The 25512-nt window shown below is 39.8% G+C and overlaps 1 protein-coding gene across 4 annotated transcripts in view; it reads left to right on the top strand.

Annotated features, from left to right (window-relative positions):
* The first annotated feature begins 2849 nt into the window (after positions 1-2849).
* Positions 2850-25512, top strand: part of NRIP1 (nuclear receptor interacting protein 1) — a 100203-nt gene continuing 77540 nt past the window's right edge. For 2 of the 4 annotated variants that reach the window (XM_074532895.1, XM_074532864.1), the window contains exons 1-2: positions 13400-13523; positions 13766-13891. The gene's annotated coding sequence lies outside the window, so the exon portion shown is untranslated. Of the gene's footprint in view, positions 2870-13399; positions 13524-13765; positions 13892-25512 lie in introns of those variants that run through there. The other 2 variants (XM_074532867.1, XM_074532870.1) reach the window with 2 other exon arrangements.

Here is a 25512-nt window from a genome sequence, read left to right as displayed (position 1 = left end):
CCATCAGCCTGGGGATCAAGTTGCCATGTAAAAGTTTAGTTTTTTTTTTTTTTTTAATTCAGCAGTTCTGGGTTAAATAATCTTCAGCAACTAAAATAACTCTTGTCTTTTTTTCCAGGGAGGTGGGTTTCTAAGTTCTTGGATGCTGCTGAGCAACTGAAGGATGGATTCCACAGATAATCTTAATTTTTTTGTATAGTATCCTGAAATTTTATCTGTCTTCCCTTCCCCCTCCGAGGGGGACATCATTTCATCTTAGTGGAGAAGCGTTTTTGGAAGGGTTACAAAAATATCTCTTACACTCACTGAAATGTGACTGATTCACTTGGAAATAAAACCTATGCTAGGAAAGCATAAGAAGCAGATGAGCTATGGCTGTCCCAGATTTTGGATATGCTCTTTGGTCTCTCTTTGCACTTCAAAAGCATTATGTAATTTTCAGAATTAATCAATGAGTTATGCTTATATGGAGAAAACTAAAACAGAAAGGTTAGTTGCTTGAGAGCAAAACCAAAAAAAGAGCAATAATCCTTTTCTTAGTCCCACAGAGGAGACATATTTGATAATGTTGTGGCTTTTTCCTTCAGACATGAGTGGGGCTGGCTCTCTTTGAGCAGAGCTGGTCAGATCCTGCATTGACCCCCAGGGCCTTGAACCACTGTCAAGGGAGGAGCAACTTCATGGCCTTGTGGGGAAAAATGGAGATAAGCATTGTACCCCAACTGCTGGTTGTTCTTTCATTGCTTCCTTGAAAATTAAGAATGGAGAAAACAGCAGGAGAGTGGCGTATTTAGGGTTTGGGTTAGCTTGTTTTTCAGCATCAGTAGCTGCTCCTGAGAGCTCCAGTATCAACTGGACAATCAGTGCTCAGAGAAAGGAGCTTTATATTTCCTTCAGTATTAAAGGACAAGAGCTACCTGCCTTGCTGGCAAATGTGATTTATTGTCACTTGTCTGGAGGAGAGGAGTTATGGCCTGCTGGCTTTTCAGACTGCCTTGTCTGCCTTGCCTCTCCTACAAGGCTCTGGAAAGGAGTGGAGGGGACGGTACTGGAGAATTTGTCAGCGTGATGCTGATGTACAGTGAAGTGCATGAGCATAAATATATTTCTCCTTTTTGAACCGATCTGCATCCACAAATAAGCAGATTACAATAAAGCATAGGGTAAATATCTTAATTTTTTTTCCACAGAGAGGAGCGGTCATGAAAAGCAGATCAGCTTCCAAAACTGCTCCCTGGCCAAATGCAACACTTATATATATACACAAGTGTGGTCCAGCACTGACATCCTAATAGCAGTGGAATAAAATCGTATTTTAATGCCCATGCTTATTCCTCATTCCCTCACTAGCTGCTCAGACATGACCCTGCTGATAAGCATTCATAAGGTTTTGTTTAGAAAAATTATTTTCTATGTTGTCCCTGCAAGAGAGTCTGGGCAAAGAGGTTCTTGAAAAAGTAGGGTTTCCATTTTGCTGAAAATGTCAACTTTTTTTTTTTTTTAGTAATTTGATTTAAAACTCCTGCCAAATTGTTGTGTTTAGGAAAAAAAAAAAAAAAAAAAACAAGAAAAAAACTGAAAAATAAGGTAGTGAGTTTTTGTTACTTATTTCAAAAATGGAAGGAAGATCCATTGAAAGATTATCTTCCTCATAATTTGAAATTCTTATTTTTGCTGCTTATTTAAGCCCAGAAAAGTCACAATTTTTTATAACTAGAGGGTATCTGGATTATGCCCCAAGAGGTCAAAAACATAGTCCTAGCTGTGTTAGGGGTTTATGTCCAGGTAAGGGTGATGATAATTCTCATGGTTTTATTTGGAGGGTTGTTGAAGACAGGACTGTAGTGAAGCATTGAAAAAACAGAGCTGGGCTTCCCATTGGGTCTTTCCCACTCCAAACTTTTCTGCCGCTCTTCATTTTTACATTATGATTGTTTTCCTTTTCTGTGTGTCCTTCTTAGCCTGCTCTCCTGACAGCCCAGCTGGTACTGTTCATAATTGGCAGGCCATTCAGGGCTCAGACAAAAATAGCTGTAAATTAAAACACGATTGACTGACCACTCTCTCCCCTGCCTTGCACCTTCTGTGGATACTTCTATGTGTGGAAAATGAGTGGGAAATTATCTCACTTTGTTCTAGTAAGATTTTATGCATGCTTTGCAGGGATGTAAAGGAGCACAGACTGGTACTGTACAGACACAGAGCCACTAATTTACATTAAGGCTTGTGTGCTAGTTCTTCCTTTGGTTCACACTTTCCACTTTTCATGCATTTCATTAATTTTAATTATTTATAATATTAATAATAAATCAGTCTTCCTTCTACTCTATCCCAGGGGAGCCCTATCATGAAAGTTCAAAATTAGGTATATTATTACTGTATCTGCTAAGCATTAGGAGCCAGATTATTCTAGATAGTGATATCTGGAGAATATGCTGATAATTTTAGGTAGTCATTCACCTAGATAGTGAATTGGAATTGAAAGAGGGGTGGAGGGTGTCAAGCTATTACAAGCTCTGTAATAGCACCTCTGGAAACCTCAATGGTGATTTAATAATGAAAAAGACTCTAAAAGCATTTAAAAAAAATAAAAATCCAAACCTTACAATGGTCCGTACCTGTAACAAGACTGATTAATAAAACAGTTTTGAAATGCTAATTCTTAAGATGAAAGGCTGATAATTAGTCTGTGTAATTATTAACCAACTTTCAGGACTGACCTGACAGCTGTTTCCTGTGTTTCGGAAAGGATGATGGGCAGAGGGAGAAGGCTGCCACAGTGATCCACCCATCCTCACTGACAGACACACACTGGGAGGTGCAAAGCCCTCAACTGGTGCTGCAGCTCAGGTAGAAGGAAGGCAGGCAGGTAAGCAGGTTCATATAAAGTGAATGGGAGACATGCTCAGGTTTGACTTCATCTAATTCACCTCCTCCACTGGAAAATGAAGACTTCTGGGAAGTTTTTGCCATGGTTTTGGTGTCTGTTTTGTTGTCTGTGTGGGGCTTAGAACCTGTGCCTTGCTCAAGGGGCAATTCTTGTAGCAGGTTTACAAAGGAGTCCATGCCCAGTGTTCTGGTCTAGCACCTGTAAATAGAGTCACAGCTCTCCTAAGTCTACAGGCTGGTAGAACTTTTGCAGTAATGCCTTTCCTTAGAGCAGGCATCCCATTTCTTTTAGATCCTTTTAGGTCCAGTTGACCCAGGAAAAGAAATTTTTAGCAGGAGTTTTCTGTTCCTCCCCATCCAGTCATTGTACAAACAAGAACTCAGCCTCTGTAGGTAAGTTACTGTGTTTGGTTCAAAAGTCTTTGGATTTCTTCAAGTTCAAGATGTGCAGCCAGACTTGTTTTAATTCTCTCTTCCCCTCTCCCATGAACTTTTGCTCAGAAAAGGCTTTCTGGGATGAGTTTTGACTAGCTTCTGACTTTGCATATCCTTTTTTTCCTATGTGCTTTCTGGCCTATTTGTTATGTTCAGGGGTAATTGCTGTTCTGTACCACATGGAGACCTTGATCTGCCACTGAAGCAAATACAGTTCCTGTGTTGAAGGCAGAAGCTTCCTTTTGAAAGTTGTCACAAAGCTCCTGCTCTTGTAGAAGATAATAAATTTCAAAGCCATCAGGAAAGCTGTCAGAGGGATCAGGCTGAGTATCGCCCTAAGGCACATGGATATCTGTTTAATTTTTTTCCTTTTTAATTAATTAATACAGACTAAAGCTTCTCAGGACTTGGAACATTAGGAGTACCTTCGAAGTGGATTTGTTGGCAGGGGCTGGAATGCAGGATCAAAGCTGCAGAATGGATTTTTTTACTGCATGGCCCAGCCTCAGAGAACTGGGTCTCATCTCACAGTGCAGAAGTCAATGGTGATTTTTTGATTTTTTTTGTAATCTATTGTGAACACCTGTCAGAGCTCTGCTGTGCCTGGTTTCATTGAGCAGCGCTTAATGCCTGGGTGCCTGACTCATCCTAATATTGAAAGCATACATGCTATGTTTGGGTTATTTTGAACCAAAACCCCATTTTAGGAGGTAGCTAGCTTCACACACTTTCCTTGTTGTAGAAGAGGACAGAATTTGAAAATGTGTGGATTTTAAATGGAAAAAAAAGGTTTTATGTGTTGTGATTATTTTCACGTAAGGAGTGCATGCAAGTGCAGAATATGAGTGTTGTGGGACTAAAACAAAGGGTGGAGGAGGAATTAGTGTTTCGCAGGGTGCTGTTGTGGAGCTGATGACTGACTTGCTTTGCAGCTTTTTTTCCTTGTTGATCCTGGGGGAACTGACCTAGACTCTCCATAGGGTAAACTAGAACAGAACCTGAAGAGTTATCCCAGGGGAATGGGGAGAGGGATGTGTGAAAATGGATGGGCAGAAGAATTGGAGGGAAATGACTGCTATGAGTTCCTCATTACCACTCTAGTGACTTTTATACCTATTTTAATGGGTTGCTCTTAGTCCTGGTGAGCCTGCTGTGTTGGTGTTTTTGCCTTTGCCTGCATGGTAGGATGCTTGCTGAAACAAGGATGAGAGATGGGAAAAATATGTTCATGTTGTTTGGTGGTGGGTGAATACCTGAAGTGATTCCAGGTGAACCGCCTTCCAGACTGCTGCCACACCTGAACCAATTATCTTCACAGAGATATTTTTATTTACTGGGAGGAAGTCCCCAGAAGTTGTGCTGTCTGTGTAGGAAGAAGAGTTTAAATCATTAATGTAACCCCTTTCTCACATTCATTTTTCTGTTGGAATTGTTGTTGTCTGTATTTTCCAGGTAGTATTGAGAGCAAACTGATAATTGTAGCTCTGGTAAGCTGCTGGTATGATCACTTTTTTCCTAGGTTAAATGATTTATGATGTTTTACCACAGTCTTATAAACAGGAAAAGCCAGCCTAAAGACTGAAGAGAGATACTAATTAGAGAATGATAGAAATACAAATTTAAAGCAGCCACAGTAAGGCAGAGAATTTAAACAAAAGCGCGAGCGTCCCTTTTATTACAACCTAAGCCTTAATTACACATCCTAAGTCCTCCATTACATCCTAAGTTTAATTGCGGAAAACAGGGGATGGGAAAACTAAACCTTCACAGCCATATTTGGCAGGAGCTCCTGAGTAAGATTTGCCATTAGAGGAGAAAGTAGGAAGTGAGCCCTCATGAGGAGCACTTGAGAGACATCAGGATGCTCCAACTTGGCCAAGAGGAGATGAGAAGAGCCTGGAGCTTGTGCCACCACGGAATGGGACAGAATTAAGTTGGTGAGTGCAGGCTGGATGCCCCTGAAGTAGTTAAGGGAGAAGGTGATGGTCAAATATGACCAGGTCATCTATTTTATTGTTTTGTCATTTACAGAAAGTGTTTAGCTCTATATTGGTGGTGTCACAGGATAGCTTAACAGACTCCAAATTGTCTATCAGCCACCATGAATGATGTTTTCTTGAGTAAATGTTCAAGGACTTGTTATTTTGGGGGATTGCTAGTACCAGTTGTTGAGCTTGTAGAAGGAGCATACTTAGTAAATTGTGGAAGTACACAGAATGCAGCTCCTTGGCCTCTCATTATTTAATGAAAGTCGAACCTGTCAGCAAGGTTTCTCTATTATGTGTGTGAACCCTCTCCTGCAGACTTGCTTTGTTTAATTTCTCCCCCTCCTCCCCAGAGTGGTCCCTGAGGAGGGATATGCCCTGCTTCAGTGTCTGTACAGGGCTATGGGCAGCCCTGCAAGCTGGCTTCTCTTCCAGGGAATCCTGCACTTTGTGTGTTTTCCTAGTTTAGTTTTCTTTGTTTCCAAACACACTGGATTGTCTAGCTGGTCTAAATTGAGTGTGTTCATTAACTCTGAATAATGAAAGCATCTCTTTTTCCTCTTGGCTTACTACAGACAATGCAAAAAAGCCATAACCTAGATAATCATGGAGGCTTAAACTCCCCCAATTCATTTGCTTAAAGTAGATTCCTCAAAGTTTTAAGAGTTAGAAAGGGGATTTTTTGATTTGGGTTCTTGTGTGCATGTGTGGCTTCTGAGACAGAGTTGCCTTTAAATTAAAAATAGGTGGAATTTTTTTTTCTAACAAAGAAAAATATACTTATTTATCCACCTTTGGTTTATATTTTGAATTCTTGCTTCAAATAATACGAGTCCTATAGAATTTCTGAACATAATCATTAAGTATTTTGCATTAGAGTATTTTCTAATTGCATTCTGTAACCTGAAGTTAAACACCCAGAAAGTTGATAGATGGACAGTCTGTATTAAAGACTTAATTTGTGTCCAGAATATCTTAATATTTCAATGCTTAATGTTATCTCCCTATATTATCTCTGTAGGCAGAAAATTTTCATCTGTTTTCCCTTTTCCACAGATGAAGTGACACACATAGACAATTAATACATCTCTTCCCAATTGTTTTTAAAAGTGTTAGGGCCCAAGTTCGTGCAAAAATAATATGGCAGTGCCAGGAGCTAAACTTCACATTTAGTCTTAGATCACATTCCTCTTCCTTCAGCTGCAGTGACTCCAAAGGGGATTTTGAAAGCTTCATGCCATGAGCAAAAGCATCTTGTGGATGCTTTCCCTCTGCTGTTCCAATGTAATTTTGGTCGGTGCTGTTTCATGGTCTCCTTTAGTAGCATGTGAAGCATGGAATTCCTCAGGGAGAGAGCAGTTAGTGAGAGACCCACAAAAACAGTGTGTGTGGAAAGGGAAGACGATCTCTCCCTCCATTTCAAGTTCTGTGGGTTGTTGTAAGCTCCATTCCCAGGTGACAGAGGCACTAGGTAATTCTCCATGCTATTCCATTCTCATCTCAGTTTGTGGTCTTTTTTTCCTAGCATCTGAGCAGGAAAACAGTTTGTCTCCATTGCTGCTGTTTATTCATGGACATTCAGAGGGTACAGTGGGATTTTTTACCCATACTGAACTACTTAGGACTTGGAGTTGTTGTAGATAAAGAAAATGATAAATTCTTCTGTGCTTATATTATACAGTTTTTGCATCTGTAGTGTAAAATACATCAGCAGCTGTGACACTGCAAAACCTGGGCTGTTTTCTTCTGCCTTTTTTCTGTTTAATGCATAGGTTTACCCTCAGTATAGGATTTCTTTGTCAAAAATACTGGGGTGAGGAGCCACACAACCCTCACCTTGTGCAAGAGCTTTAGAGCAAGCTGCTGCCATGTTCCCCTGGACTGGGGACACAAAGCTCTCTGCCTGACACCTTTGAGAAACGAGAGTATGTCTCCACATCTCCACCTCCTTTGCGTAATCTGTGATATCTGAATTAAGTTTCATGACATATTAACACTTTGAAGCTGAGTTAATATACTGTGTTGTATATAATACATTATGTATGACTTGGGCATCAATTGTGCTGGAGCATCAGCAGCCACAGACTTGAAAATGTCTCTTTCTGTGACAGAAATCCTAAATAATACTGAAACCAAGTTCTGTTGGCATGATTCTATTTTGTATTCCTTGTCCCATTACAGCATCTCTTGCTTGCAAAACCACTCATGTTCAAGCCATCTAGATTCCTCTTCCCTCCTCCATGTACTTGTCACAGAGTCCCCGTTCCACATCTTTGGTATTACGGATATTCCCATGGTGTTGCATGGTTAATTTTAATTTGTAACATCAGAAGTGCTAGGATTATGTTGGCTTTGCTGAGCCTGGCCACTGTGATGTGAAGAGGAACAATGATGAGCACTAACATTTATAAAAACAATGTGCTGCAAAGAGTAAGAAACAGAAAGAAGACAAATCCCACTGTGTTTTTCTCTTCTTGGATATCATGCTCCCAAACAGAGCTAAGATAGAATTTGTTTTTTTGGAAGTTGTCTTGTGAGCTATTTGTCAGACTACCCTGGTCTGACATTGGATACGGTATATACATATATATATAGGCAAATATGCAGTCACAGGTTTATTGCTCTTAATATAACTCATCTTAAGCCTGATTACTTTTGTTTCAAAATTAGACTCTCAGAAGATATTAATTATGGACATATCCCCAGACAACATGGCTGTCCACGGGGGATTCCTGCCCTTAACTCTGATTAGTGTTAATGGGAGCTACCCATGTGAACTCCTAGAGGACCAAAAGAGAAATAATGTTCTGCTAGCTGTGTTTTCTTGTTTAGGGTATAGAACAAAGCTAAAATGTTCCAGGAGGGAATTGGTAGAGTGCCTGATAGTGCCAGTATGAAACCTTTCCTCTCTTTACATAAATACTGTAAATATTCCTAAATACAGGAGCATTTAGGGACAGAACAAGGGGGAACGGGTTCAAATGGAAAGAAAAGGTTTAGAATCAATTAGATATTAGGGAAAAATCTTTTCCGTGAAGGTTCTGAGGTCCTGGAACAGATTTCCCAGAGGAGGTCAGGATTCCCCATCCCTGGAAGTGTCCAAGGCCAGGTTGGATGGGGCTCTGAGCAACCTGGGATAGTGGAAGGTGTCCCTGCCCATGGCATGGGGGCTGGAATGAGATGATCTTTAAGGTCCCTTCCAACTTAGGTCATTCTGTGGTGAATTCTGGAACTGATAAAATCACATAACACTGCTATACAAAATATTGCATATTTTAAAGTTTATATATAATGCAATAGTCCTTTTTTCTTGGTTGGGGTTTTGTTGTTGTTTTGGTTTTCTAACCTGAATTAGGGACATCAGGGAATGCCTTTTATTTTTTTCTCTGGAAGCACTGGACTGAGGAATGCTCCTATTATATAAATAATGTCTACGTGACCTGATGTTGTATGCCCTAATTATCCACTTGTCATAATTGTACCACCTTGAATTTCTTGGGAAAAGAATAATCTCATTGGAATTAGCAACAGGAACAATTTTCAGACGGAGGGGGTGGCTTGTGCTAGATGCTAGATAAAGTTAGAGATTACTGGGTTTGTGTTGTCTGAGACTTCTGGGCTCTAGTGGAAACTAAGCATATAATAATTAAAATAGCTTCTTAGTGATGGAGAATTTACTGCATCTTTTGACAATTCATCTCAGTAGCTAATTATACTTAAAACGTGCTTTTTATCTTCAGATTGAATTTGCAAATATTGGATTCTATTGTGTGTCTGCCCACTAATTTAGAGTCTTATGAAATATCTTCTTCTTGTCTAGTCCCTTAAAGATTATAATCTTCTCTTTGAAGCAAAATACATTCAGTTCAGTGTCTCACTGGAAGGAGTCTTTTTTTTTTTTTTTTTTTTTTTTTTCTTTCCCGGAACAAAATCATTCTTGTCGCTCTTCTCAGCTCTCTTTCCAAGCTTATTTCTTTTTATTTATTTATTTAAATTAAAGGTATTGTAGCTTCCCAGAGGCTTTCCTGCTTTATTCCCAGGGACATTATAGTTTCCTGTGCACATCTGCAGCTGTCCCTAGCTAAGCAAATGGCACAGACCTCCGTGCCTGCCCTTGTGGGGAGAGCTCTGACACCCCTGGGCTGATGGAAAGGGCAGGCAGGTGCCATCCAGGATCCAGCCTAAAGGGTTTTATTGTCTAACACCATTCAGAGGCTGCACCCAGGAATAAAGCAGGATCTCTTCCAAAGATTGTGCCTATTCTTAGCAGCAGCTCAATCTTATGATCATGATGGTGGGCCCGTGTGACTGGAGGGCCGAGTTCCAGGGCGGAGGTGAGGAGGAATGCATAATGCCTGCCTCATCTTGGGGGGGCTCCTCAAGGAGGAGAGAGCCACAGCTTGCTGGGTACACAGAGGGAAATAAAAAGGTGTAATGCAGCTGTAGCTGTGCCAGCTGCTCTGCAGGTCATAGGTGGGCAAAAGCAGTCTTACCCAAAATGTAGTGACAGAATAAAAGTAATGGTGTCGTTTTCTGTCAGTCTGCTCTCTGCAAAGTATCCAAGTCAAATTCTGGGATTGGATGAATGATTATGCTAACAAAGAAGTGCCCTGAAGGTGTGTGTATGGGGGGTAAAAAATACATCCAAATGAGAAAAGTCATGAGACTCTCTTATGGAACAGCAGGAGCTGACCATCCTAATCCAATCCCTTCTGAGTCCAGCTAGCCCAGCTCATGCCAGGGAGTGCTTTGATATCATTTCACATCCTTTATTCCTTACCCACCCGACTTGCTAGACTAGTTGGAAATTTCCTTTTCATTTTTATCATACTGTTAATGAAAATGAAAGAAAACTGGGTCAGGTGTGTGTGAGGGTGTCTCCCCCATCACATGGAAGAGAAACAAAAAAGGAAGAGAAAAAAGCTCACCAAAGAGGCATGGAAGGAAATTCATGTTAAAAAGATGGTAGTAATGAAAAAAAAGTGTGGATAATTAATGTCTAACAAGATGTAACAAATATTATACTTCCAACTATTTGTTTTATTCTAGTTGCAGATGAAGAATTGTTCAGTACACCTTTACTTTCTTAATCTTCTGCTGCTGCTCCATATTTTTATGACAACACCGATATAATGGAGTATTACCAGGATCTTTCAGTACTTTTCTGTCACTTAGTTTTGTTACAGTAAATGCATACAGGCATCTTGAGCTTTTACTGTTGGTACAGAAATGATAGAAGCATCTTAGGTGGCCTCCTTCTTGAGGTTTCCAATTGATGTTTAGGTAGGCTTCTGTTTCTGATCAAAGATTTATTTTAGTGAAGGACAGGGCACAAATGTCTTCTCTTCAAATTTGCTGGGCTGTGTGTGTTAGCATATTTTATGATGAAATACACAGAAGCCCAAGCATTGACACCGCTCCAAAGTAAAACTGGTAGCAAAAAGCTGTGCAACTATAAAACTCATGGCACTGTCATAAAGTATGGCTTTTTAGTGCGGATGGGCTGACACTTTTCTACTATTTCATCTTTTTAACTGATTTATTAAGTAAGGTTGAATGTCGCTGTGGGCTGAATTACTGTAGGAATAATCTCAGAAAGTGATCTCTGCAAAGACAGGCCTCAGAACATTGCCTGATTTCTGTATTTAGCTCTGGTTATTAGAACTGATCACTCAGAACAGAGCACGCAGCAAATATCCACAGTATTCAGAAGGTGTATAAAGTCTGAAATTGATTTTTTTTTTAAACTCTTTAACATTTCATGTAATCCTCTCAAGGTGAGTGGTGAGTTTTATTTTCTGAGCACAGGAAAGTGGGGAAAAAACCCTCACACCACGCTCTAAAACCTCATTAACAAAGAACTTTACTCAAGGAGGAGACGTTAATAAGTAATGAAACAAAGGATCTTTTATGGAGATGAAATGTCCATGTGTCGAAGTACAAAGTTCGTGTTGCAAAGTGCAGCTGTTGCCCTGCTCACAGCCCCAGAGCTGGGCTCAAAGTCTGCCAGCTCTCCTGCCATGGAGCTGACCGGGGCAAGGTCCAGCCGAGGTGCAGAGGTCAGTGGCTGCAGCCTTGCTGGCCCCGTGGCCCTGCTGTCTGACACACTCAGGATAAGCAATTTAAGATTATAACTACAACCAGCAAAAACTTCCCCTTGCCTTCTCTGTCGTGTCAGATTTCATTAAAGAGGGAACTTTTTGGAAGGAGTCGCTGGAGTGTTTAAAAATAATGTGCTGCATAATGGGGTGACCTCACCAAACCCCTGCAAAGGAGCAGGACTGGAAAATGATGCGTGTGGGAAGTGGTGCCTGTGTGCGCTCTCCTTCCTCCTGAGATGTATTTAAATGAGGGAAAATGAACAGCTAATGCCATATATCCAGAGAGATGAAACAGCTCTTTTAAAAAAGGAAACAAGAAAGAAAAAAAAGCTAGTCCCTGTGTTCCCTTTGTGCCACGGTAACGGTGTTCCACACCACAGGGGTGAGGAGAACTTAATGCGTCTGGATATCCTGCTTTCAAATCCTCCTTTTTCACCTCCTTCAGAGGCTTTTTCGAAGCTAACCCCAACTTTCTTATTCATAAGGGCTGAAAACCCACCTGTGCAGCTTTTTTGATTAGCTGTGGTCATATCAAAGGCTGCTGTACCCAAGCACAGACCCTGAGTGAGAACGGAGACTGACAGCTGAGAGCAAAGGCTGGTACAAACACCCTTGGAGGAATTTATATTTCAGGCAGTGCTGTAGCTGTATCACAGATAGAGGAAAAGTTTTCTATCTGTTGCCACATCCTTTATCATGGAAAGGATGATAAACCATGGGTGGTAAACCAAGTCATCAGTGCTCAGTGCCCACAGCATGCCGCAGGTCTGAGCAGGCTGCTGTCATCTCACCTCACTGAAAGGAACATGCATGTTCAGAAAGCTTTCTCAGACATCAGAAGTCTGCCCCTGTTGTATTATGGCTGCTCTATATCTGGGTTGAATGAATTTAATTATAGAGAGCCACAATTAAAACCAGCATTCATGGAAGGACTGTAGTAGCCAAAAATGTGAGTTCTGGACCAAAAGGTTTGTGTGCTTAGAAATGATGTTTTTTCCTTCCTGCAAACATTCGTGAGTCCACCAAACAGCGGAGGAGCTTTCCTCTGGTGGATTAGTTCTGTGCTTTTCTTATTACTTCAGGTCTGACCTTCCTCTTCTAAGCAATATATTTAAGAAACTAACAAGGACCCTACAGCGAACACTCCACACCACAGCTGTGAGGACTTGGAAGAGAGCATGAGGTACTCAGAGCTTAAAAAGAAGTGGGGGGAAAAAAAGGTCAGCTGAGGTCCACAGATCCAAAATAATGTGTTATAATAGCTGAGCCCTTCCTGGGAGAATGCTGAGAAATAGAAATAAGAGGAACTGCACCTGTGATGTTCCATTTCTGTCCTGGACTATGGAAACTCAGGAATATTAGGGAATTTTTTTTCCTGCTACTCTTTGTTGTCTGCATGCAACCACTGCTGTGAGCAGGCCAAGTCATTGAGCCATTGTTGGAAGTGGTGACTGTGGCAGAGCAGATCCAAAATCAGTTCATTTGGTCTGTGGGTGTCAAGGATCTGCACTGATGCAAATCCCTGACACAGCAGCAATGGTGAGTAACATTTTATGTGGCTCCTACTGCTGAAGTTCCACCCGAGTCTCTGGCCTCTCTTTGCTAGGCTGATTATCCCTGGCCTTGGAATCTTTGTTTCCTGTGAAACTCTGGCTGTTATTACCCTCCCCAGCACTTCTGGCAACTGAAAATACACAGAAGGTGGGGAGAAGATGATGAAGTTAACAGCTATAAAATGTGTACATTGCTTGCTGCACTGATAAAAGTCCTTCAGGTGATAGAGCTCTTCTGGGTGGTGGCTACAGATTTGAGCCTTGGCTTGCCTCATCTTAAAAGATGAACCCTGCCAGGCCATTGCTACTGTACAGAATGGAATTCCTTCATTCCTTTCTGTTGGCATTGACCACTTATTAATAATACTAATATATTTGCAGGGGAAGGTATAATGGGAGGAAGGAGGAGACTGCCTATAGCCCCATGGTTGGTGAGGTTTCATGGGCCAGGGCAGCAGGCTGAAGTTCAGGTACATAGTCCAAATCAAGCAAAACAGGAGCTGGGACTGGGTTTGCCAGATAGCAACTGTGCTGGTTTTTGGCTCCACTGAAGTAGATAGGTGAGTGTTTGCATCTCCCTCTTGCCTTCCCCTCAAACCATTTTCATCAGTTGTGTGTTCCTGCGTCACCTGGCTTCAGTTAGAAATACAAGAATAAAAAGGAAAATTACTTGCAGGTCAATTCTTATTTTCAGTTTTCTGCTTCTTTACTTTTTCTCTCTTTTCCACCCCTTTTTGTTTTATTTTAAATTTTTGCCTGGGTGTACCTGCTTTTGTTTAAAGCTGCCTGTTTTCTTTTTTAGCAGAGAGTTTGAGAACCATCCCATCTGTTGCCTGCCTGGATCAAGAACCAGATCCCAGAGAAGGACTGTGCCATTCCAGTTGGTTGCAGATCTATTAGGATCCTTACATTGGGAGAGATCTGACAGGTAAGTAAAAACTGGAATTTATTCAAGGTACCAAGACTCTTAAAAGAGGAAACTGTTATTGCTCTTCTGAAAAAAAAGTGGCCAGAAAATGGTGTATGCATGTAAATATGACCTCCAGGATATTTTATAATATGGGAATGAATATCTTCCCACTAAGAATCTGTGCCTGTGAAATGTTTTATTCTCGGTTTACACACTCCTTGTTTCAAACCCCTCCTAAGGTAAGGCTATCAAAAAAGCCCTCCCCTCTAGCTTCCTCCTTCTCATACAAATGCAGGTGTCTTAAGAAAATGCAGGGGGATTTCCTTTGGCAGGAATACTGAAAAATGCCAAACCAGAATAGTCCAAAAGTTATTTGTTTCTCATTATTGCTTTGGTTTTGCACTCCTCTTCAGAACTTTCTTTTCCAAGTGCTTTCTTCATTTAGTCTTGACCACACTGGCTGGGTAGAGTAAGAGGTTTGTCTGCAGCTACTGCTTTACTGCTTTATTTGCGTGGGGTAGTTAAGCCAAACTTTCCACCTCCCATTTTTTATTCCTAATGTAGATTGTCTTACATCAGCAAGAAGGTGCTTGTAGAGATACTTAGAGTGCTCTCTAAACCAAATTGACATTGATCATTTGGTGTCATACTCAGTAAAACTGTGCACTAGGACTTTGTCAATTTTTTTTAAAAAATCAAATTTGAAATAAAATATGAAATACCCTGGGTAAATGTTAAAATTAGAAGAGAATTCTGAGTAGCTCACTACTTTACATGTTGGTAATAAGGAAACAAGGGAACATTAGGTGAGTTACACACATTATTACAAAATTAGAAGGAAAGAGTGGACTAAAATGAAGTCATTTTTATAGGTCTACATAGATGTGCTGTGTAAGGACTTTGACAAACTTCTTCAAAAGAGTTGCTCAAAAAGTAATGTTTATTTCCTCATATTCAGGTTTAAGTCTTTCCCTGGCAAGAAGCTCAGGTTTTTGAATTCAGTTGTAGAGCATGGCCTGTGCTGTGGAATATATTGATTGAAAATAAGCTTTTCTAAGAAAGGAAAAAAGAGTAAAATAACCAAATTTGCTTACACCATATGAATTATGATAGATGTCATCTAACATATGAGAAAGGTTTGAGCCTTTATGAAAGGAACTTGTTTTTTATGGCCCTCCAGTCTGACATGAGATTTTATATAAAAATTCAGATCTATATTGCTTCTGTGTTAAGTGGAGAGTTCTGCATGATCTCCCTGTTGTGTGTCTGGCTGCTGGTTTGCCACAGTTATGGGTGGAGATCGGTGGCTTATTGTGAAGATGCTGGTTTTAAATTCAGACTTGAGATTGTGGTAGAAGCTTTTGATTTGCTGAACTCTCAGTTCTTAAAAATAAATCTCAATAAAATATCACCTATGGTGGGAGCGATTTAAATATTTAATGATGTTTTGACTGGAAAATGAATGAATGTAGAAGGACTTCTAGAGTTAACATTGAATTAATTTCTCGCCAGTGTTACTTTTAGCTTGTTCTTCCTTTCTCTAAGTGACTGTGACACTCTGGGAGTGATCCTTTGTTCCTGCTCTTGTTCCCCAAGGTGCTCCCTGCCTGACTATCAGCACAGATACGTAGTTTTCATCCGTGGAGAATTTTCTAACTTTCCAGTCATAACTGAAAATTTATGTGCTCGGTTCAACTCGATGAATCGCGTGACAAATCCGCAGCAGGGCAGACGCCATCGGGGAGACAGAGAGGCTGCCTGTCTGTCTTGCCAAGTATCTCAGCAATCCTGGGACAGCAGCAGCTCCCTAATGCGACAATGAGCCGTGTTGACTTTTAGATATATGCGGGTGCAAAGTTCCTGCTGAAGATTTCGCCTCCCCAGCCGTGGTTTGACGCAGCCGGGTATCTCAGGGTGCTGCCGTGTCTGCTGGGGAGCGAGAGGGAGGGGAGCACTGCGGGGCATTGCAGTGCCTTACCAGCCCTGCTGCTGGCTGCTGGGCTCCTCCAAAGAGGAGCAGGTGTGCTCCTCACAGACCCCAAGGTGTGTGTGCCTGCATGTGCCGCCCATTTTCCATAATGCTGCTGGAATGCTCACTAATTAGCTATTGTTTGTTTACACTAATTGAACTTATACACATAGGCTGTTTGGATATATTTATTTTTATTTCAAAACTCTGTGCTGTTTTTTTTTTTTAATGCTGGATATATAGCATCACCATGCATTCATTTTCTGTGCTGACAAGCAGACTTGTTTCCTTGTGAGGAGATGAATTGTTTACTTTTCAGACAAAACACGAACATACTCTTTGGAATTGTGTTATAAACCAGTTCATGTTATTTGAGAGACCGGTAGGTACACAAACAACAGGTGCTCAAATTTATTGCTACAGCTAAAATAGCATTTGCTGAAATATACATTAAGAACCCAGAGAATGCAAGAAGGACTTGAAAATGTGTCCACTTTTTTTATTCACATCCCATTTCGACAGCTCATTTTTAAGTAACAGTGAAATTGTTTGGGCTTATTTGGTTTCAGAAGAAGTGGAGACAAGATAAAATAATTGGTTATCTTCTGTTAGATGTTGAGATGTACTTTTTAGTTTGTCCAGGAAAGATCCTTAAATTAAAAATAAGCTGGTTGATTTTCTACGGATTTCATCTGAGCCACGAGCTTTAGGTCAATTGATTTGATTTCTTTTTCAAAATACCAAATCAATTTATGTGAGGGACAGAGCTTAAGTTTTTATTTCAGTGTCAAGTTTTCTATTTTTCTGAATGTGTTTTCTGAATGGGCCCCTGTAGTCTGGAATATTGGTGATGCAGGGCTTGCTTACTTTGATTAGGACCAGTAGTCAGTCACTGCTTGTGCACAAAGTGAAATGAAGCCATGCAAGAGAAAAAAAATACTTGGAACAATAGCTTATGAAATTCGCCACCCAGCTTCCTTTTAATATAATGGTGATGGCAAAAAGACTCTTGACTCTTACAGTGCTTCACATCTCTGTGGAATTCAGGAGGTGCCTCTGGATGCAGTCATTACACCCAGCTTCTTTACTGTGGTGTTGATGTTCTCACAAAACTAAGCAGATATCAAGCCCTGGAGCACTAACTGCTTGGAAAGGGATAGATGGGTTTAGTTGCATTCCTTCCCTTTGAATGTCATAAATGTAGTTTTCAAACAAGGAGAATAAAACAGTGTTGCAATTTAAGCAGCTTGGCTCTAATGGTTGCATTTTACATTTCTGTGTTTATGCCCCCTTTTTCCCTTCTTTGTCATTGACTTTTTTGGCAAGGAGCTAATGTAAAGATGGTTTTGATAAACAAATCCTGTATATCTTAAGCAGCAGGTCAGTGAATCTTCCTTTGAGCAGCAAATCCATTCCAATACTCAGGATTTTAGCCAGGGCCACAGGGCAAAACTCTTACATTGCACAAAATAAAAAAAAAAATAAAAAAGAAAAAGCCAAGGGACTTTTAATGATCCAGCAGAGATGATAGGACCTTGGCATATGAAAAACCCTGATGTAGTAAATCAAAGCAGGCTGTCTTGAGTGTAGTAATATTTCTATGCTAATAAATTAGTGTCATAAGTGATTTGTCAATAAGATGTAGAATATGCTGTGAGGGAAGTCAGACAATATTTTTCTTTCCCACAGAAAAATAGGGTGAGGTCATAGCAAAATCCTCAACATGTTTTTTTTTCTAAGAAATATGTGGGAGCTCTGACCCACTGTACGATATTTGCATATTTAAATTCTTAATGTGCCTAAGATATCCCTGAGCAAGGTAGGTGAAGATGGGCTGAGAGAATTGGGGTCTCTGGAGAAGAGAGGAATCTGGGGAGACCTTTTAGTGGCCTTCTAGCACGAAAAGGTGACTTCTGAGGAAGATGGGGACAGACTTTTTAGCAGGGTTTGTTGTGATTGGACAAGATGTAATGGTTTTAAACTGAAAGAGGGTAAATTGAAACTAGAGATAAGAGAAATTCTGTATGATGAGGGTGGTGAAACACTGATACAGATTGCCCAGAGAGGTGGTAGATGCCCCAGTCCTGGAAGCTGATCCAGGTCAGATTGGATGGAGTTCTGAGCAACCTGGTCTAGCTGAAGATGTCCCTGCTCACTGCAGGGAGTTGGACCAGATGACCTTCAACCCAAACCATACTTTTGAGTTCATTTGTCACACCAGGCCCTGTTGCACACAACCTCCCTCCACTGCTGCTTCATGCATACACAATTACAAGTAGAAATCTAGTCTGACCACTTGGCACCCCTCTCTCCAATGATAGTACAAAACGCTTAGGAATACCACAAGATTATCAAAACTCCAAGGAGCCATACTCTGTATCTTTGTTTTAATTCATGCCTGCTTGTAATGGATTTGGAAGTTGCATCTTTGAAAAAAATACAGAAAGGTTAAGTGGATGTAATTCCTCTGGACCTTGCTGGATTGTCTGCAGCAGAGCTGTAAGCCTTCTATGGATCTACCTAAACAAGTGTGATACTGAAAAAAGAATTTTCACCTTTCTCAACATCCAGAGAGTTTTGGAGGGTAGAAGGCTGGTTTATTTGCCATGATTTCAGGTAAAATTTGCTAATCTGTGGTAAGATCTTCTCCTGGAGTAGTAAATCAGGGTCTCTGCAGTTTGGACCCATCAGCCATGGCTCAGGAGCAGGTCCAAGGTGGAGCCCTGGTGCATCCTCTCACACATCACAGTGTATATTTCAGAACCACCTCTGCACTGTGTCCTGTGGTTGCAGTTTCTCCTTGTGGGTTTCTGATTTCAGGTCGTGATTCCTGGGCAGATGCTTATTCCTATCTCTGGCTGCTGACCCTTGGTTTGACTTTCTGGTTCCTGGTTTTTGGCCATGAACGTTTGCCTCGTTTCCAGTTCTGGACACAGGCCCTAACCTTTGGGCTGGATCACCCCTGCTCCAGTCTGTAATCCTAGACAGCCACCAGGTCATCTGTAGTAGAGAGTACTATAATTTACTCAATAACAAATGAAACCTAGCAGATAAATTTGGGTGTTTTGTTGTTTGTTTTTTTTTTTAATTTATGATAACTGCAGCTATTTATTTGTAAACTTCTACTTGTCTTTTGCTAGTCTTGTACTAGTATTTTGCTAGATTGTGAAATGTGAGCTTCTACTTTCCATAAGTTATCTTATTGTGCCTAATGGCCATCCTTTCTTAGGGAGAATATTGCCAGTGGAGGGGGTTTATACATGTTAGCATGTATAAGCATTTCAAATTGGTGGCCACAAGTTCAATAAATTACACTAGAAAAGGCAACAGTGTCAGAACTTCCATTTCATTTCTATGGGACATGTTATAAACATTATTGATGTACTGAATGCATGTTCTGCTTTTTTTTGGTGGGAGTTCATAATGTCATTCTAGCACACATGACATAAGAGTGTAAACACACTCAAAATGTGGTCACTCAGACCCATAAGAGTGTCCTGACTGAAACTTGATGAAAATATGAGTTACAAAGTTCACAAAGTATGAAGATAAATTTCCAGAAAGAGGAAGAATTGAAACTTATAATGTGTGTTAATGTTCGGGTGGAAGAAGGGTCAGGTTGCTTTGGCAGGAGAATAAATGGATAAGGAGTGCAAAGCTGAGTGGTAAAATGAACTGAAGTTGACACTTAACAAGTTACAAGTCATATGGTATAGATAATAATGTGAATCTGAGTGAAAACTGCTTTTATATATGCTAGACATGTTACATTGTTTATACACAAAATGCTGTAGCATAGGAATTTACAGATAGATAGATCTGGAAAAATTTTATTTTATTTTGCCCATCAAAAATTCAGGGATAAAATATTCCATGCTGATGCAATGGTTTTGCTTTGTAGTATTTTGATGGAATTAGATATCTAAAATCAAAGTAATGAGTAATCTGTCCTGTTTCTATGTGAAAATGTGTGACAGTTGCCAATCTAGGAAAAATGGGCTATTTTGCTCCAGCTTAAAGGTAAATTATAATATATTGTGCTGTTCATGGCTGTTTCATAGAAATGTGAACCTTCCCTTATTTTAGAACTTAAATCAAGACAAATCAATATGGAAACACTTGGATTAACTTTTTTATTAAATTATAAAAACTGCCCTGCTAAACCCATCTCCTTCAGCCCTTTGACAAGAGGAACTGTCCTTTACTAAAGCAGTTTCCCTGTAGATGGAATTTTTACCCTGAAGCAGGCTAGGTCAAATAAGGGATAGCAAGATGTTCATGGGATTTAGCTAACAGTGAATTTAAGCGTTTTTCTTAGTAGAAGTGGATGGTGGAAGCAGCAAGTTTAGTGCATTGCTTTGGTGTGTTTCTTCCAAATTGGCCCCGTGCATTAATATGATTTTATATACTTTTGTTAAAGTATCAGTTGAGAAAAGGAAATAAAACAAGTACCTCCTTAAATTTGTTTTTCAGTTAAAATCTGTTATTATAAAAAGCTACAGCAGAGCAGCAGGGCATAGTTCTTATCTAAACTAACTAAGCTTTTTACTTGGTTTAAGGCTCTTTAATGGAACTGCTTGTGAATCCCTATGATATTCACCATGTATAATGATAATTTTTTTTCCTTCCAAATGAATTAAAAATGGAAAGTACTTCCAGTACTTCTTGGTAAGTACCAAGAAGTCACATCCCTTGGTACCACAGAAGTCCTTTCTTCATTAAAGTCAGGTAGTTTCCATTATTCATATTTGGTACCATTCAATTTAAAGTCCCACCATTACTTTAAAAGCAAGATATTAATGAGAGATGTTACTGGAGTGCTGTCTTTTAATTTGATATTGTTCGATCCTGCTGTTTTAAAATTTCTAAGAATAAAGCTTCCATTACATGTTAGATAAGATTTTTATAGGCAAGAACATCTAATTCTTGTCTGGTTTCCCTTGATAGCCAATTGCCTTTCTTAAATCTTCACCATTTACTTCTAGGGTAATCCTTTTGCTTTGCTTGAAATAATTTCTCTGATTGCTTGATATCCATGTGTTGCAATTAGTTATATATAGATATTTTTCATACCACCCCCATCCACTTAGCTGGTGAGTAGACAAATAATACATACTTAGAACTTTTAATTTTACCTCATAAATCAATCATTGTAGCTCCAAAATCAGTTACATTTTTTCTTAAACCATCATTCAATACAAAGAGTCCATTATGTGTGTCTGTGAATAATGCATTCATTGTGTGGTTTAAATTCGTAAACAATGTTACACAATTAACTGCATAAAATTGTTCACTTTGAAAATTCTGCAGCTACAATTTCTATAATAGTAGCTAAAAGACAACAGAACTAAGCCAGGCATTGTCACTTTGAGTTGCCACTGGTAAAGCAGAGGCCTCTTAAATGTGCAATTATGGCAGAGAGAAAGTGTATTCCTTGTTACAAATTCATTCCTCTAAGTTCTTTCTCGAAAGTTTTCACCTTGTTTTATGCTGCTGTGCACTAATGGTGCATGATTACTTCAGGCAATGCCTTTACTAATATAAAAAAATATTACTCAAAGATTTTTTTAAACTGGATTTTTAAAAAAGTGTCTTTTTCATTGTGTTTTATTCTCTATCAGGCTGTTAAAAAATAGTTTGCTCTTTTACCTTTGGCAAACACTTTTTTCTTGGAATGGCATGAATAGCAGGACCTACAAGAAAAGGCAACACAATCCAAAACCATAAGAAAGCACATTTATATGTTGATAATTGTTTGTTGCAAGTTTGAAGATTAAACTGAGATACAGGTTCCATAGGCTAGACAGCAGTGAATGTATTTCTGTTGTATTACAGCGTTTAGATAAGGTAAAAAAAGAGTTGAAATAGGCCTTTCACATCTGGGAAACTGAGGTGGGAAACGTGGTGAAGGAATCTGCCCAGCATTACAAAATTCAGAAGGAGAATCAGAATAAATACAAGACTGTATTTATTCTATAATCTGTTATATGCTCTTATCTATTTATTCTTCCCCTCACACCAATTTTTACAAGTATGTCTCCACAGAGAGCTCCGGCATAAGGGACGTTTCTGCAGATGAACCCTGAGGTTTTATAGTAACTCTGTACAATCATTACAGGGAGGTACCCGGTGTTAAAATGGTGCAAATCTCCATTGGAAGTGACTCATTCCAGCGCGGGGGAAGAGGCTTTGCCTTCTCTTCTTGCCGCCCTGCCACGGTTCCCGGTCGGCAGCAGCCGCTCCTTACATAATGTCACATATGTCACATATGTGCCGCCAGATTGCCCGGTCTGCCGGGGGCAGGGGAGGCTCTGCTTCTCTCACGGGGAGGAAAATCCTGCGGATCCCGCTTGGGATTTTCCTGTGGGGTCCGTTTGGGATTTTCCCACCGGGCTGCTGGGGATGGGAGCCTGGGAACCAGGCTCTGCGGCTTCGTGCTGCCAAGCACAGGGATGGGGATGCTGGAAGCATCACACCATCCTCACCCGGCTCCTGGGTACTGCTGGGGGATGCTGGCTCTTCTCCACAGCCCTGTTCACCTCCCTCAGCTTGCCCCATGTCTCTTCTGTCCATTTCCCCCCGTCGTTCCTCTCCAACTAATGGGAGATTTATTGGGATATTCGCGCTCAAGGACTGGGTTGTCAAAATCAGTGTCTCACAGCCATTCTTACCCTCTGCTGCACAAAAACAAACCAGGGGGAAGTTATCCCATGGCCTAGAGCTGTGGTGTAGAAATACACTCAAATGAAAGGCATGGAATGAAAGGATTTGGTACCCAAATACTCAAATTAAAACACAGCCAGCAGCTCTTTGGCATGGGGTACCAGTTACTGCAGCTACCAGTTACTGCACATGTTGTTTGTTTAAATTGAAGACTTCACCACTGCTGAATTGCACCGTGTGTGGAACTCCAAATCTGCTGCAGTTCCAGATTTATAAAACAGCATTATAGGGAATATAGCCCTATTAATTTTACAGTCTAATTTCTGATTAGATTTTACAGCACCTCTGACGAACTGCATAGATTTTACCCATTAAAAATGATGACAATCCAGTTCTGTCATTTTTAGTAGAATTAAAGCCAGTATTGCCAAGTATGAGAATATCTTATGAAAAAAAAAATGAACCAACAGACACACACACAAATATAAAAATTAAAATAACCCAGCACCATGTTATTTCTTTATAGGAAAAGGGCCCTTGCCAAGAGAAGGGGACTGTTACCTGTTAGTGCAGTCCAGAGCCTGTGGGTCTGACAGCTGACATCCACAAAAATTCCCCATTCAGGCTGAGCAGGTTAAGTTATGTTTCCTAGCACAGCTGTGTAATGTGTCTGTTGGTAATTAAAAGAGTCTGCTAGAGCTGGTTAAGAAAAAGCATAAAGTGAATCATTTTCTATCAGAAAATAGTTTTGTAAAGAATTAAAATCTGTACAATGCATGTGCCGTGTATTAGAGGAAACAATTTTTTTTTTTTAAGAGGAAAAAGAAATCCAACACTGAAACAGTCTGTTCTTGGCTTATTTTAGATGCAAACTTAAACAAACACCCCTAAAACCAAAAATGGAAGTGTTGCAACATGAAAATGAAACTTCCCTTTTCTATAAAGTCAGTTTGAAATTTGGGGAAGGGACTTATTCTGATTTGACACATCGCCAGATTCTGAAACCAGACATAAAATGACATTCTCACTTGGGACCTGGCTCTCCATTTGCATTTGTAGATGCAAGGTACATTTTTTTAGCCCTGATTTGCTACACTAATCCTGTTGACTTCGCTTGAAAAGAATGGCACGTTTCCCACTAACTTTATTAGTGGCAGGATTGGGCCTTGATGCAATACCTCATGTCACAGCAGCAAAACTTGTTGCCAATAGTCTGTCTCAAGGGAGGAGATTTCCAGTAACTGCTCCCTGAGAACTATTCTAAAACTGCAGCTTTTTTTTCTGTCCAGCCATCGGGATAATGATATACTCCATCCCTGAAGAGAGGGGCATTGATGGCACCAGAGGTCCCTGCTGGCTTGTTCACTAAACAGAACTGGCAACTGACTCTGAAGATAAAAGTTCTTGACGTTTTTCCAAGCTGGTGGAATGGAGCTGAGTGACACTTAGAAATAAATAGAGGAGGGAATAGTATGATCTTGAATGACAGAGGAGCTTTCATGAAGGGTTTTCATGGGGGAAACATGGGATGTGCTGTTCCAGGCTTGAGTCTAGGGGATTTGTTGACAGTTGGATAATGTGCATGTTTGCTACCACTTGTATGAAATGTAGAGGGAAACAAGGGGAAAAGCTCCAAATGAATCTTTTATTCCCACTTAAACAGTTAAACGCAAATACAGTATATATCTCTTCCTTCCCGATAATTGACTCTAGAAATTGCCAATCTCTTTGGAAATCTCTTAGAAGAACATTCTCTCTCCCGACAAGGAAAAGTACTTCATGCAAAACATTTGTCACTTGTCTGTTATCATAATTCATGATCTTATCCTTCATTCTCTTGCTTGTTTAAGCACACAGAAATAGTACTTTTAACCTGAGACTTCAAAGGTAAAAATATTGTGAAGAGGTCTCCATTCTTTTTCTTCTCATCTCTGATCTCAGCCTTTGAACATCAAAGTGGCTCGAAGTTTGGGGTAAGTTCTTAAGGATACAGTTACTAGAAAGAAATCAATTGATTTCCCATGTTCACATTCACGATAGACCAGAACAAATATTAATATTCAGGAATAGTTTAATTTAATAATTTACAGCAATTAAAACAAGTTGCTGTTTAATCTTCTGCTCAGTACAATGAAGCTCACTCATTCCATTGTATTGATATGAAAAATCCTCAACTTCTGTCAGTCAGAAGTTGCCAGAATAAAAAATCATAACATAGGAACTACAAAACAATTAAGAATGTAAAATAAATTCCCCAAACAAAGAATGTTGTCTTTTTAATTACAGCATCACACTGTCATGTAAAAGGTTAACACTTAAAAAATGAGTCTTGTATCCTCAATCTATTACCCCTAAGCAATTCTCATTTTCACATTAATTTTTGTAGTCTGCCATCTAAATTAAATGCTTTTCAGCTCTGTCAGTTTATACATATTCTCATTACAGCAGACACCGGAGCCAAAATATTTTAATCTTCAGTGCAATCTGTGTAGGCCCATATTCTTAGCTACAACTTTAGGGGTTCTACAACTGCTCTTTTCCTTTTAAATGGTGGCAGAAATTTTTTGTACAGAAATTCTTGCTTTTGTAAGGACTTCCTATAAGCAAGTAAGTTATGCAGTGTGTTGTGAAATTACCTCTGTTGTTAGTGCTAGAGAGTTGTAAATTCTCTTACTCCCCACCACTGACTCTTGAAGTTCTGTGTTCTCCAAAAAGGTCCTACTGACACTATTCTTGAAAGTTTAACTTCTGGTTGTTTAAAAGCCAAGTCCTGGGAATAAAACTCTTAAAATTTTCTTTTTCACAGGAAAGATCAAAATAAAATTAAACAGCTTAGATATTAGATATTAAACACTTATTAAGCATTTCACGGCAACTGTCAGACGTTTAGTTTTTTTTTTTTTTTTTAGTCTGAAGTCAGTGATAAAGCTTCTGTTACCTTACCCTGGTAGAATCAGCCCCCTGACAAATATCTCTTATAATAAGCCAAAGTTCATGAAAACACTTA

Source organism: Zonotrichia albicollis, chromosome 2 (genome assembly GCF_047830755.1).
Source record: "Zonotrichia albicollis isolate bZonAlb1 chromosome 2, bZonAlb1.hap1, whole genome shotgun sequence".
In the NCBI taxonomy this organism is placed as follows: Eukaryota; Metazoa; Chordata; class Aves; order Passeriformes; family Passerellidae; genus Zonotrichia; species Zonotrichia albicollis.
Note: the sequence above shows the minus strand (reverse complement) of the source record. Positions and strands in the feature narration are given on the sequence as shown.